This window comes from Nicotiana sylvestris, chromosome 10, assembly GCF_000393655.2.
Source record: "Nicotiana sylvestris chromosome 10, ASM39365v2, whole genome shotgun sequence".
NCBI classification, from domain to species: domain Eukaryota; kingdom Viridiplantae; phylum Streptophyta; class Magnoliopsida; order Solanales; family Solanaceae; genus Nicotiana; species Nicotiana sylvestris.
Genome location: NC_091066.1, coordinates 127058141 through 127074994, shown reverse-complemented (window position 1 = coordinate 127074994; position 16854 = coordinate 127058141).

The window sequence follows — 16854 nt, the reverse complement described above, 5'->3', positions numbered from 1 at the left end:
ATTCAAAACATATTGGACTTTCATTTATAAGAAAGTAAGGGCTCAAGTTAGCCTCCGCAATTAGGCAACAAATGCACGCAAGTCAGATTAACAAAGACAGTTGATGATTTAAAATAGTTAAGATTTTAGAAACCTATAGGAAGGATCTCTATATGAATCTGGATTTATATGGGCGGATAGTTATACGTAATAGCCATTACATATTCCAAAAAACCTGTATGATTTGCCTATTGATGTTAAACATAAGGAGATTAAACATATAGGCATGATGTCTAGGTGTTTTTATGCGATAGTAGATAGTGGTAGGTCACAGAAACAGATCTAGAATTATTTGTCTTAATTCTATAGGCATGTTTTCTAGTGAGAGTAATATCACAATGTTTGGAAACTCATGAACAAATGGGTAGAAATGATAATTAGGTTGATTCAAGCCTATAGGCATGCTTTCTACAATTTGTTCCTATTTTAGATCCTATAGACATAAATTCTATAATTTGTAAATAGAACAGCATGTGAATGAGGTTTTTGCACACATATTGAATATTCGATTCCTTATAGACATGGTTTCTAATACAATTAAATCAAGTATTGAACCTATAAGTAGGATTTCTAACACATTACACATAATAACACATTGTTCGACCTATAGGCAGGATTTCTACCGAACTTTTATTGCAAAAATGTAAAATAAGAAACCCTTCCTGATTTCACTAACACCCCAGAATTGTAGTTACAAAATAATTATTACGGACCAGAATTTAATGCAATAAATTACAAAGTAAGTATAACTATAGGGAGCCTACAGCAGACCCAAATACACCTGAACAGGCCAGGCCTTCAACCCACAACAACTCCAAAATTCATGCTCACAGATACGAGGTAACCAGTCGTTGAGCATACAGAACCCAAGTCCCTAGTGTGTCAAAGTTCCCAAGTGCTTCAAGAACCCAGGGCAGTACTTACGCTAGGGAAATTAACAGAGATCATTCAGAGGAGAGACTAGAGACCAAGTTATAGTGTATCAGAGTTCGCAGGGCCTCAGATGGACCTCGAGCAGTGCTCACACTAGAGAGAGGTCAAAGGATAGAACCTGAATAGCCTTGGCTTTCAGCCGACTAAGAGAAGCACTTAAGCAAGAGGTGAAAGATAAAAGACTAAAGTTGAGTGATATGAATTGAGGGGTTTAAACAAACACGGCCAAATTGACCATATTAGGCAAACAATTGAACAAATCCCGGAACCTAAGAGCAAGCTTAATGTAAAATTAAAAAAATTTCTAACACTTGGCACAGAAACTGTTACATGCTAAAGGGAGGCTGATAAGAGCATGTTTGCAGGATTGACTGGGGTTATCATTACTAGACAATTTAAAATATTTTTGGGAATCATGATAAGTGTATAGGCAACATTATGCTAAACCACATAATCATATAAATGGAAGGGCATCATGTTAGCAATGGGGCAGGATCACAGACACTTATGCCTAAACATATTACAGAGATTCTGGATAGCATGAAAGGCATACAAATAACAGATAAGCATTCAAGCATTGTTATAGAGGTCTAATTAATAGAACATGATTCAACTTGTGCCAAAAGTTTAGCCTAACACCTTAACGTGACAATTCAAAAAATGCTGAGTTCACAAGCAAATACTAAAGGGATATAGGTTCAAATAAGCATGCTGAGGACCATAATGACTAACACTGAAAGGTTCAACACAGACTACTGCAGTGATTTAGGGGGTGGGTGAATAGACATGTTCATAAGCATTCAAGAGTCACTACACTAACTAAATAGGCTCTAAAGAAGTTCAGATTACTCAATTAGACACAGATAGTCTTAGAACTAGTAACATTAAGAGTGAGTAGATGCAAGAGTCAACAGAGTGATGCTAAAAAGTGAACCAATAACATGTTAAGCCATAGATTCAGAGATGAGAACACATAAGGATGAAATTGCTAGAGTTGATCATTTTTTATCAACGGTCGGATATAGGCGGACAGGGTTGGATTTTTTAACGGGTAAGTGTAGTTGGATCAGGGTATTGGGCTTAGGTAAATTGGGTTGGTTTGGATAATTTTAGGTCCGAAATCTATTGAAAAAATTGGGCCAAATTTTAAATACCCAAATTTAACCAATAAATAATTTGTAAAAATAATACATAAATAATAAAAATATAATTTATGCATAAAAAAATAAAAACAATTATTTAATATTATAAAAATATAAAAAGTTATTTTTTCATAAATAAAGTAATTATAAGCATATATGAGTTATTATTGCAAAATGTGCAATTTAGCCTTAAAATGCAAATGTAATTGCACTAAAACATTTAAAACCTAATATGAGTGTAAATGATAAAATCATCATAACAATAATTTGTAAGGCAATTAATGGATATTTATATAATGAAAATGCATAAATAAATTGATTTAAATCCTTTAAAAATTGTAGAAAATTATGAAAAATACGTGTTCATGCTTGTAAATTGAATGATGATGAATGTGCACTATTTTAAGATTATATATATTTGGAAAATATAAGGAAAAAATTGGGTATCAACAGCTGCCCCTCTTTACCCGGAAGGATGAAAGAGTTGTCGGATAAAGAAATGATGTCTGATTTTGACCGAATGGGGTGATTTGAAAAATATAGGCTGAACCCTAGTTTCTAAGCTGCCTACATATCCTTGGTTTTATAGGAATCAGGCCATGTGTAGTTCTAGACCCAACAGTGAATGAAACCGATGGAATTATTATAGGAATGGTCGTGTGTTTCCGAAAGGGTTCTTTTGAGTAGGATAGTATCGGATGAATTTATGCAAAGTCACGAATATGAATTTGAGATGTTATGGGTATATCACACGGTAGATATTTGAACGGTCATGGAGTAAAAACGAGTAATTGATGGGAGTTGGTTACGTTTGAAATACTGGCAGGGTGTGAATAATGAGAACGAAAATCGGAGCGAAGGTTGCTCCCATTTGAAGGATGGTTGCCTTCTGGATTGCCTACAAAACTTAAAATACGATGCATGCAAAACATATAAATTATTGCGAGAATTTAAACTTGATGCAAATTCCCTTTGGACCATGAATGTTGTCTTTGGATGATGAGGATGATGTCTTTGGACTATGACGACTTGGGCCATGAATCGTGAGATAAGGGATTCACAGGCCATGAAATGATATTCTCAGCATATAAAAATGATGCCTCTGAACCATGATGCATTTGAATAATGATGTGCAGTATTGAGAGATCCCCAGGCCATGACATAGTGTCTTCAGACTGTGAGGATGATGCCTTCGGACTGTTACGCCTTTGGATAATATGGCGATGTTTCAGCCTATGAAATGCAAAGACATGATGCTTGAGATAACACAAGACAGAGCTTAGTCCCATGTAAAGTCGGGGGCAAGAGCTAAGCCCCAAGAGAAGAGAATAATGCAAGGTTTTGAACAACATAGCATTTGTGGTTTTGCAAGCAGAGACAATGCTTCGTCTCATACAAGGGAAGGTAGAGCATAGCCTTATGCAATTAGGAAGGCAATGCTTAGACTCGTGCAAAAATGGGAAACGATGCATAGTCTCATGCAAATAAAGGCAGAGCTTAGCCTTATACAATTAAGGAGGCAAGGCTTAACCTCATGCAAAATGGGGAGATAATGCTTAGTTTCATTCAAGGAAAGGCAGAGCTTAGCCTTATGCAATTGAGGAGGCAGGTCTTAGCCTCATGCAAGAAGAGAAGGCAATGCTTAGTCTCGTGCAATGGAAGGCAGTGCTTAACTTTATGCAATTATGGAGGCAGAGCTTAGCTTTGTGAAAAATGGGGAGACAATGCTTAGTCTCATGCAAGGAAAGGTAGAGCTTAGCCTTATGCAATTGAGGAGGCAAGGATTATCCTCAAGCGAAATGGGGAGACAATGCTTAGTCTCATGCAAGGAAAGGCAGAGCTTAGCCTTATACAATTGAGGAGGCAGGGCTTAGCCTCATTCAAGAGGAGGAGACAATGCTTAGTCTCATGCAATAGAAGGCAGTGTTTAGCTTTATGCAATTATGGAGGCAATGCTTAGCCTCAATGCAAGGGAAGGCAGTTCTTAGCCTTATGCAATTGAGGAGGCAAGGCTTAGCCTTATGCAATGAACAGATAATAAGTAGTGGCAGAGTATTTTCTCATATGGACATATATTTGTATTTGCCAGCCTTGCCATTACGAAAATAGTTATTTTGGTACGTGTATACTTGCGAATGCCTCTATCATGTTCATTGTGCCTGCATTCAAAGAAAAATCGTAAGTTTTGCGGGGGCAGTTGGTTCATCCCTTTGCCTGCCTATTTTTCTTTGCTTTGCTCTGGAGATCCTATTCGAGTTACCCTGGGTAACATATGGCTTCCATAGAAATAAAGTTTCCGAAAAGTATGCATGAATTTGATAAACATAATAATTTTAAAACATAGTAGTTTACGATATCGAGTAAATTAAATGAACTAATGACTACGACACTTTAGAGGCATTGTGACTTCTTTGCGTTAGAATTTTGAGCGTCCTCCTCAAAATTCTGCCCCAGTTTAGTAAGCAATTCTTTGGCCGTTTTGCATGTGATGAAGTTTGTTGGTTTTGCTCCGGAATTTTGAGAATCCTTCTCAAAATTTTTCCCCATTTACTTAACTAATTCTTTGACTGTCTTGCATATGCTGACTTCGGTTTGACTTGCTCCGAAAATTTAAGGGTCCTCCTCAAAATTCTGCCTCAGTTTCTGGTTGTGGGGAAAATGAAAATTTTATTGAGATGTGATCGAACCCGTAGGGCTGCCTACATATCCCCTCTTAAACAGGAATCAGGTCAAGTGTAGTTCAGTTACATCAAATGAAGAAATTTAAATACAGTATCTCCTGACTGCGTCCGAGTGGATAGGCCTTTAGCCTAACTTCTCCATCTATTTCTGCAAGTATGAGTGCTCCTCTTGTTAGTACCTTTTGAACCATGTAGGGCCCTTTCCAATTGGGTGAAAACTTTCCTTTGGCTTCATCTTGATGTGGGAAGATTCATTTCAACACCAGCTGCCTCGGTGTGAACTGTCTAGGTTTGACCCTTTTATTGAAAGCTCTGGACATTTTGTTCTGATAAAGTTGACCATGGCATACTGCATTCATTCTTTTTCCCTCGATAAGAGCTAATTGTTCATAGCGACTCCTTATCCATTCTACATCACTAAGTTCGGCTTCCTGTATAATTCTCAAAGAGGAATTTCGACCTCGGAGGGAATGGCAACTTCAGTACAGTAAACCAGCATGTAGGGAATTGCTCCGATTGATGTGCAAAATATGGTACGATATCCCAATAAGGAAAATGGTAATTTATCGTGCCATTGCTTGTGGTTGTCTACCATTTTCCTCAGAATTTTCTTGATATTTTTGTTGGCAGCTTCTACGGCTCCATTCATTTGAGGTCTGTATGCTGTGGAATTATTATGCTTTATCTTGAAGGTTTCACACATATCTTTCATTAAATCACTGTTGAGGTTGGCGACATTGTCGGTAATGATGGATTCAGGAACCCCAAATCGGCAAACAATACGATCACTGACAAAATCGACGACGACTTTCTTCGTTACAGCCTTGTAAGATGTTGCCTCAACCCATTTTGTGAAGTAGCCTATGGCCACCAAAATGAACCTTTGCCCATTTGAAGCAGCGGGCTCGATTGGACCGATGACATCCATTCCCCAAGCAGTGAAAAGCCAAGGTGCACTTGTTGCATTGAGTTCATTTGGTAGTACTCGTATCATATCTGCATGTACCTAACACTAGTGGCACTTTTGGACATACCTGATGCAATCTGTTTCCATAGTCATCCAAAAGTCTCTTGATCTTAATATCTTCTTGGCTAGAATGAAATCGTTCATGTGCGGCCCGCAGGTTCCGGCATATATTTCCTCGAACAGTCTGGAAGTTTTTTTGGAATCAACACACCATAATAACCCTTGGTCTGGAGTCCTTCTATACAAAATTCCTCCATTTTGGAAGAAATGATTGGACAATCTCCGGTGCATGCATTTCTAAGTATGATTTGCATGCTCCAGGTATTCTTCTTTTGCTAAGTTTTCCTTGATATCATGGTACCATGGATTCCCATCTGTTTCTTCTTCAACATGAGCATAATAAGATGACTAATTATGGATTCTTACTGGAATAGGATTGATGAAATTCTTGTCTGGATGTTGTATCATGGAGGAAAAAGTGGCTAGTGCATCTGCGGACTCATTCTAGATTCTCGGAACATGTTTGAATTCTATCTTTGTGAATCTTTTAATCAACTCTTGTACGTGATACAAATATGGTAATATTTTTGTATTCTTAGTAGCCCACTCTCCTGGGACCTGATGTACTAGAAGATCTGAATCACCAATTACCAGCAACTCTTGTATATTCATGTCGATGGCCAAATTGAGCCCCATGATGCAAGCCTCATATTTTGCCATATTGTTGGTGTACGGAAACCTGAGCTTTGTGGATATCGGATAATGTTGACCTGTCTCTAATACCAAAATTGCTCCAATACCCACTTCTTTGAAATTTGCAGCTTCGTCGAAGAACATTCTCCAAACGTCGTAGGCTTCAGTAATATCTTCTCCTACAAACAACACTTCTTCATCGGGAAAAAACATTTTCAATGGTTCGTAATCCCCTCCCACAGGATTTTCTGCGAGGTGATCTGCTAAAGCTTGTCCCTTGATAGCCTTTTGAGTCACATAGACGATATCAAACTCACTCAACAATATCTGCCATTTTTCTAGTTTACCTGTAAGCATTGGTTTCTGAAAGATGTATTCAAGGGATCCATCCTTGATATGAGATATGTAGTGTAGGCATAGAAGTAGTGCCTCAATTTCTGAGCTATCCATGTTAGAACATGACAAGTGCGTTCTAACAAAGAATACCGTACTTCGTAAGGTGTGAACTTCTTACTCAAGTAATATATGGCCTGTTCTTTTCTTTATGTCTCATCATATTGTCCCAAAACACAACCCAAAGCTCCATCTAGTATGGACAAATAGAGTAGCAAAGGTCTATCAGGTTCCAGCAGGACCAAGACTGGTGGTGTGGATAGGTATTCCTTGATTCTGTCAAAGGCTTTTTGACATTCTTCCGTCCATTTTGTTGCAGCATCTTTCTTTAACATTTTGAAAATTAGCTCACAGATCATGGTCGATTTTGCTATGAATCGGCTGATGTAATTGAGACGCCCCAAGAAGCTCATCACATTTTTCTTGTTCTTTGGAGGTGGCAAATCTTGTATGGCTTTGACCTTTGAAGGTTCCAATTCAATCCCTCGGTGACTGACGATGAAGCCTAGCAATTTACCAGTAGGGACTCCGAAGGCACACTTTGCAGGGTTCAGTTGCAGATTTTACCTTTGAAGCTGATAAAGAATTTCCTTAAATCTGCTATATGATCTACGCTTCTTCTGGATTTGATAATGACATCATCTATGTACACCTCTATTTTTTTGTGAATCATGTCATGGAAAATGGTCGTCATGGCTCTCATATAAGTGGCTCCATCATTCTTTAGGCCAAACGACATCATTTTACAATAATACATCCCCCATAGAGTGATAAAGGCTATTTTCTCGGCATCTTCCTCATCCATCCAGATCTGATGGTATCCTGCGAAGCAATCCACAAAGTATTGGAGTTCATGCTTGGCATATTTGTCAATAAGTATGTGTATATTGGGTAACGGGAAATCATCTTTGGGACTTGCTTTGTTTAAATCTCGATAGTCGACACATACTCTGACCTTCCCATCCTTCTTTGAAATTGGCACGATATTGGCCAACCAAGTAGGGTATTCAACCACTTTGACAACCTTAGCTTTGATCTGCTTGGTGACTTCCTCTTTGATTTTCAGACTCATATCAGGCTTGAATTTTCTGAGTTTCTGTTTTATAGGCAGACACATCGGATCGGTAGGTAGTTTATGAACCAGTATAGATGTGCTCAAACCAGTCATATCATCATAAAACCATGCGAAAATGTCCTCATACTCCTTCAGGAAACGCGTGTGTTCTTCTTTTTTTGATGGTGACAAGTGGATACATATGCGGGTTTCTTTGGCTATTTCGAAATCTCTAAAGTTGACTATCTCAGTTTCGTCCAGGTTGGACTTAGGCATATTTCTCAAAATTCTCAACTTCTCTAACAATTTCCTCAGGTATCACATGCTTTTCATCAATCTCTTCTGAGTCACTATCCTTATGTCATGTTGTCTCATTATATGTCACAGCCATTGGTTCATCAGGATAAGTAATAATAATATTGTAGAGAGAAAAATTTAAAAGATAATAATAAATAATAAAATAGCAATGCATTGAATAAATCTTGAGAACATTAAAACAAGTACGACCCGATAACTCGAGCAATTATTTCAAAATAAAATGCGTCTAAACAAAATACAACAAATGTCCTAAATACTTAAAATTGCTTAAAAAATAGATCATGCTAATTGCGAAGCTGCCCAGGAACTCGATGGGCCTGGGATGGTGCAACAGTCCAATTTTTGATAACAGCTCCCTTTCTCACGGTCTGGATTGTAGGGTCTTCCTCCTCCTCCTCCTCATCAACTATTGCATTGCAGTCCATGTCTTCATCATCCAGAAACAGATGCCTTAGGCCAACTAAAGCCTTATCTTCTTCATATCCCCATATCACGTCAGCTTGTTGAAACGTCTGGTGCAAATGTGGTATTGGCTGTTCGAGAGGGTAATAGGGACCACGCCATAGCAGCGACCAGTCATCGTACTCCTTCTAGGTGTACTGATATCCAAGTCCAAAGGTGGTACCATGACGTTTTGGTTGTATTGGCTTAGTGATACCTCAGAGATTTTTACCGAGACCTTTACCAGGTTCATACCCTATCTATAACAGTATGCTTTTAGTCTTATTACTCCAACACTTGTCTTTTTCTATTGCATTGACATGCTCGATGCGATGGTACGTTTATCCACCCAACTTCCTTTTATTCTCGACAACCAGAATAGTTTAATTGGTGTAAATGGGATTACTTCCGTCTCCATGAATGATCACCTCATGATGATTCCATTCGAACTTCACAGCCTGGTGTAGCGTAGAAGCTACGGCTCCAGCACCATGTATCCAAGGTCTTCCCAACAACATATTATAGGTAGCAGATATGTCCAATACTTGAAACTCAACATAAAACCAAGTCCGACCCATCTGCAAATATAGGTTGATTTCCCCGATCGTGGCCCTTTGGGACCCGTAGAATGCTTTCACGTTCATTGTTCCTGATTGTATCTTGGGCAAACCTTTACCCAACCTCTTCAAAGTAGTTAATGGATAAATTTTGAGACTTGAACCCCCATCTATCAGGACCCTAGCAATGAATTTATCCTTAAACTGCATTGTGATGTGTAGTGCCTTATTGTGACTCAGTCCTTCTGGTGGCAATTCATCTTCGTGAAAGGTGATCTTATGGCTTTCCAACACTTGTCCTACTATGTTGGCCATCTCTCCATTGGTGATGTTGTTAGGCACATAAGCTTCGTTTAACACTTTCATTAATCCATTCCTATGCGTCTTAGAATTCTGTAGTAATGATATAATAGATATCTGAGCAGGGTTTTTGTTCCAATGATCAACCATAGAATATTCTCTTGCTTGTGCCTTTCTCCAAAGATCATCCAAGCCTGTTTCAATGATAGGCTACTTGGGAACGACTTCTTTACTTATTCCTTCCAAATGCTCAAGTGTGTAAACCCTGCCGGTCCTGGTCATGCCTTTTGCGCCACCTGTTTCTTCCATTTTCCCTTTTCCCTTTCTTCTCACCTCTGCAGAATAGTCCCATGGTATAACTTTGGAATTAAAGGATGGTGTGGGTGCTACCGTCAGAGTGAAGGGTGTGGTCACTTCCACCTTAGACGGAGTTGGTACGGCTGAGGGCATTGTTGTTTTAACATCAAACGGAGTTGGTGCGACTATTTCAACCTCAATTGGTGACTGTATTTGCACTATAATGGGTGTGAGAGTGATTGGAGGTATTGTGGTTTTATCCCATTTACAAATGGGTCCAATTGATCCTTCCGGATCCCATTCTTCATCAATTTTGATCATATTTACCCTCCGCCCATGTGATCCGGGAGGGGGTTGTTGCGGATAATTAGTGCAGCCTCTTTTGCTTGTATAACTTTAGTATCAATCAAAATCTAGATCTTATCCTTCTAAGTGTGACATTCATCGATGGTGTGTCCCTTCATGCCCGAGTGATAGGCACATGTCTTGTTCGGATTAACCCACTGGGAAGAGTTTTCCATTCCAACAGCGGGAATAAGGGTGACATAACTAGCAGCCTTTAGTCTTTCGTAAAGTTGATCAATGGGTTCAGCAATAGGAGTGTATTCTCTAGGTGGCCTGTGGTCAAAATTTTCTTTAGGTTTTTGGTAGTTTTGGCAGGCTGGTAGTGGTGAGTAGTACTATGCAGGTTGTGTGTTATAAGTATGGTAGGTGGTGGCGAGTTGTTGGTATCTAGGAAGTGAAAGATGATATGTGGTTGGTGGGGTTTGGTACATGAGAGGAGATTTTGGTCCTTGGACTACCATCACGGTTCCTACTTCTTTTTTTTTTGATATACCCCCTGACTACAAACCTTTGTTCGTAGCCTGTAATGCCTCAAAATTAGTTACCATTCCACTCTTGATTCCTTCTTCAATCCTTTTCCCCAATTTGATGATGTCAAAGAATTTGTGATTCTCGATAACCATTAACCTCTCGTAGTATTGTGGATCTTGGGCCTGAACAAAGAACTCGTTCATCTGCTTTTCTTCCAATACCGGCCTCACTTTCGCAGCTTCCAATCTCCACCGAGTAGAATACTCGCGAAAAGTCTCTATTGGCTTCTTCTTGAGATTCTGGATATAGAAGATATCTTGTGCATTCTCCATATTTAACCTGAATTGATCCATGAAATGCGATGACATACTTACCCAACTAACCCACTTCTTTGGATTTTGACCGATGCACCAAGATATGGCGTCTCTAGTGAGGCTCCTCATGAATAATTTCATGCGAATCCTTTCATCCTTTCCAACTCCTATGAGTTTGTCACATTATGTCCTTAGGTGCACCTTTGGGTCTCCTATTCCGTCAAACATCTCGAACTTGGGAGGTTTGTAACCGTCTAGTAGTTCTACGTCTGGCTGAATGCACTGATCCTTATAGTTCAATCCCTCAATGCCTTTACCCCTTTTGACATCTTAGACTCAACTTGTGAGTTTCTTAAGTTCTTCTGCCATACTCTTGATAAGCTGGTCCTTCTCGGCGGATTCAGGTATGTATAGGGTTTATTGTGGAGTGTGGGGTAGGGTTTCCACATATATATGGGGTTACTTTGATAGACTCCAGGAATTTGGGTATAGTGGTGGTCGTTGGTTGAGTTTTGAGGATCGGGGATAGGTTGTGATGCGTTCTGAGGAATGTGATAGCTAGTGGTTTGTGGATACTGGGTTGGCTGGTGATGATGTTATGGAGAAGTTAGTACTGGTGGAGGATTGGGATTTTGAGGTGGTATGACATATTAGTGAGGTGCAGGAGGATTTTGTGGATGCTGGTTGTTGTATTTTGGGGAGGTGCTGGGTTTTTGGTGTTTTGTTGGTTAATGTCGGGGACGTTTGCTTTTAGGATCATTTGGAGGAGGAGGTGGTGGAGGACCTCTTGATCTTGTATGATATGCTGACGATGCCAGTATGCACGAACCAACCTTAGGGGATGGGAATAAACAAATCAAGAAAAGAAGAAAACAAAAAGGTAAACAAGTCAGTGAGGGGTATTAAAAGGTTGTCTGCGGTATTTAAACACAGATTGTGGAATTATAATTTCGCATCCTAATTTGGGGACCTCATAGTGCCCGAGGTAGGCCTAAACGACATATATTTGGAAAAAATTGATGCCAATAACTGCATCATTTCATTAATATCATAAATAAACCGATTCTATACTAAAATGACAATAATGATAAAGAGTTACTAATGGCATGTGCCTTATTACAACCAAAGCCTAAACGAGTCTAGAAAGAAAGTAAAACATAATTTCTAATCTATTTGGTCCTAGAAGGACCTTCTTCATGATTGGACTTCTTTGCTCCATCGATCAAGTTCCCCACTCGCACATGTCCAGTAGCAGATACGCCCTTGCTAGGAGACCTCCTTCATTTCCATCCATGTTTTGACAGCCTGTAAACCTATTTCTCATCTTCCCTTCCAACTTCATCAATCCCTGCTCTAAATATTCTAACCTCTCTATTGATTTTGTAGCAATTTCTCTCCACTCATTAATTGCTTCCATGTCCGCTTTGTGATGGTCCAAATGCCTGGCCTCAGATTCAAAAATCCTTTTGCGTAACCTCCTATATTTGACTTGGGCCTCGGCAACGTCGTCTATGACCCTATTTCCCAAATCAATTCCTGGCTTGACTTCTCCTACTATGTCATCGACCAACCATGATAGATAAAAGTGTGCATGGCCAGCATGGTATTGATTTGGCTCGATGGTATCCATTTCCACTATGACCTTTAGATGCCACATGTGTTGTGCCTCATACTTGAATGGAATAACATCACCTTGGAAATCCACTTTGTAGTGAACTATCTTGGAGACTCGGGGTATAACTTGTTTCCTCCTAGCTTGCCGCATGACTCTGATAAGGGCATAAGGATAAATACCCCATAATTCAATTAGCACTAGATGAGGAACATCTCTTGACTTGATGATGAACTCGCTAGTAGGGAACTACTTAAACATCCAATGAACCTTGTCGTCGGTCAAACTGCTAAAGAAATGTACCCATTCCACAGCATTTCATGGTTGTGCAAACCTATTTGGGATGAAGGTCATTCTTTTTGGATGGTGAAAAGCTATGTGGTCATTCCATGGTTGCCGCGGAAATTCCTGACGATACTGTCCCCATTGAAGAAGTTCCAACAGCCATACTTGTAGTAGCAAATTACAACCCTCAAAATGTCTGAATTCCTTCTTGTAGCGGTCCAAAGCTCGGTATATTTCTGCCATGATCATTGGGACAATAGTGTAAGTCTATCACTTAATTCCTTCCATTAGGGTCTTGGTAACCATAGCTAAACGGGTGTGAATTCTTTCATTGGGAATACTAGCATCCCCAGAAAACAGACAATGAACACAAAAACCCGACGGTGGGTCCAACTCAACGAAGTAATGGCAAACTCATCATGGTAAAGGCGGTAGGATTTGTTGTGCCCATAATGTTATTAGAGGAAGTCGAACGGTATGTAAGACTTCTTCAGGCAGACCAACTCATCATTCTTTCTAAAACCCATCATTTTTCAAACTCCTGGAGAAGTGCGATTTTCAGGTACCAATAGACCAGGGCTATCCCAGGGAAGTCCAGCAAAGCCCCCTATTTCCTCTATAAGGGGAGTCAATTCTATATTCCCGAAATGAAAAATAGCCCTTTTTTCATCCTAGAACAGAGTAGCGGCTCAATCAGTATATTGTTCGGTTGAATGTCTAGCAAAAAAGGTAAATTCCCAAAAACTCTTTTCACGTGGTTTTTGTCGCTTGGTACAAGATTTTTCCACCAATCTAGTAACAAAGGTGGGATATTACGGACCATGCCAAACCTGAGGATATTGGCATATTTTCTCCAAATAATGCACATATCATGATTTTGTCCATTGGGATCATGGAAATCCCGATGGACTTTGGACAAGGTTTGTCTTAGTGAGTAATTGCGCGGACATCGTTCTAACTCATGCTAGGTTTAGACATGATGCATGCACAATTGATTTTAGAATGGGGTTTCTAGGAGAGTCTAGACTGGTACCCTCAAGTGGACAACTTGAGAGGGAAAGGCACGGAACCGTCGATTACACCGTTGATCAACTAGTTTTATCGCAAATAAGCCTTTTCAAATTTAAAGGGTGATTATAGGAAGAGCGCAGACACTCATCAAGCGCCTCTATGGTATTAATACGCACGAATGAAATATGACGCGGAGCATGCTTTATGCAAAAATAAAATAACATGTTGTCAAGTATTTTCACATGTTGAAAATAAATGCAGTATTGAATGAACGTAAAGGCATGAAAGAAAGAAAAACGGGAAAGAAGTTAGTTCACATAATGAGAGAATAAAGCAAATAAAGGGATAAGTATTGGGGAAAGACATGATATAATAAAATTAAAAACTTGGAACAAGTGACTGTGATTAGGAGATAAGGGGAAACGCACGTTGTAATCAAATTAATTAAATGAAGAGTTGAATATAAAGGGAGAAAAGGAAAAAGGATGTGCATGTAGCAATAAAAAGGGAAAATGGGAGCGGGAGATTCAGTGCTTTAGGGCACCTATTTGAAAATAACTCTGTCTAACCAGCTTACATCACCTAAGACCGGGTAAGGGCTCGAAATTACCTCGAAGAGAAAGTGTTAGATACTCTTCGAGGTCCACAAATATGGGTCCCGGCCGAACTCAATTATATGAATTAGTCTATGTGATCAAATATAAGAAAAATAGAGGGATTTGAGGAGTTCAGAAATAATAGATTGAAAGGCAAGGTGGGGGGGGGGTTATGTTTTTTAGCCTAAAGGATTACCCCGTGCAATATAAAATAAGAAACTCTTCCCAATTTCACTAATACCCCAGAATTGTTATTACAAAATAATTATTACAGACCAGAATTTGATGTAATAAATTACAAAGTAAGTATAACTATAGGGAGCCTACAACAGGCCCAATTACACCTGGACAGGCCAGACCTTCAACCCACAATAGCTCTAAAATTCATGTTCACAGATATAAGGTAACCAATTGTTGAGCAAACAAAACCCAAGTCCCTAGTGTGTCAAAGTTCCTAATGGATTCAAGAACCCAGGGCAGTGCTCACACTAGGGAAATTAATAGAGATCATTCAGAGGATGTCACGACCCGAATTTCCCCACCTTCGGGAGTCATGATGGCACCTACTCGTGAAAGCTCAGCAAGCCGCGTATTATAGAATCACTAACTCTTTTATTTAGCCCTTTTTAACAATTTAAATTAGCATGCGATCAACAGTGAAATATTAACGATAAATAAATACAAGTGGAAGACGTAATCTGATAACTTAGCCAAAACCAGTATGAGAATACCAACATACATCTCTACCCGGAATCTGGTATCACAATATCACGGACCAACTACGAATACAACATACAAATGTTTGGAAAGAAAGGTACAATCTATCTCTGAAGTAAATGAAAATAGAATACATATGAAGATAAAAGAGAACGACGGGCCTGCGGATGCCTGTAGGACTACCTCGGGATCTCTAACTAGATTGAAGGCAGCCACCCAAAGCTACGGTCCAAAAACTGCCGCTCCGGGATCTGCACATAATGCAGAGTGTAGTATCAACACAACCGACCCCATATGCTGGTAAGTGCCTGGCCTATCCCTGGCGAAGTAGTGACGAGGCTAGGACCAGACTACCAAATAAACCTGTACAGTTATATAATATGCACCGGAAAATAAAACATGAATAAACAAGTAAAGATGGGAGGGGGTACATGCTGCGGGGGAATATCACTACCAACAATAAATTAAGAGAAAGGTATAAGGGAAATCTAGAATTTACAGCGAAACAATAAGGAACTCGTAACCAATCCTTAAACACTTTGTATTCTCAATTGTTGCGGCGCACAACCCGATCCCAAAACATAATAACATTGTTGCGGCGTGCAACCTGATCCATATTGTTTATCATTGTTGCGGCGTGCAACATGATCCAGTTATATTATTGTTGCGACATGCAACCTGATTCAATTATATCATTGTTGCGGCATGCAACTCGATCCAAGCATAATATTATTGCGGCATGCAAGCCGATCCCAAAACATAATATTGTTGCGGCGTGCAACCCGATCCCAAAACATAATATTATTGCGGTGTGCAACCCGATCCAAATATAATATCGTTGCAGTGTGCACCCCGATCCCAAAACATAATATTCTTGTGTCGTGCAACCCGATCCAAATATAATATTGTTGTGGTGCGCAACCCGATCCACATATACAGTTCAACACCAATCACAACAAGAGTCCCGACAAGGGATCAATAAAGAAACAACACTATCCCGGCAAGGGAATCGACAATATAAGTAAATACGTCCCGGCAAGGGAAAATCAGCTATAACCAAACTTCTTCTAATATCTAACTACCTCAACTAGCACCAATACTCAATTATAAGTAATTTCCACGAGAATAATCATAATCCTTGCTCACCAGAGAGAATCAACAACTTAGGCATTTGTAGTATTTATTAAGAACACAACAATTTCAATTTAAGACTCACGGTCATGCTTGACACCAACGTATAGATACCCATCACCATGCCTATACGTTGTACTCAACAGGTAACATGTAGAAAATAGGACACAACTCCTATTCCCTCAAGCTAAGGTTAGACCAAACACTTACCTCGATTCCATGAACACAATTCAATTCTCAACTATCGCTTTACCTCTTGATTACACCACCAATTCGCTCGTATCTAGCCACAAGTTACTTAATTACATCAATAAATTCACATTGAATCAATTATAATGCATGAAAATAAGTTTTCCCAAGTTTTACCCAAAAAGTCAAAAATCGCCCCCGGGCCCATATGGTCAAAACTCGAGGTTCGAACCAAAACCCGATTACCCATTCCCTCAAGAATCCAAATATATAATTTGTTTTGAAATCAGACCTCAAATCGAGGTTCAAATCCCCAATTCTTGGAAAACTCAGGTTCTACCCAAAACACCTAATCTCCCCTATGAAAA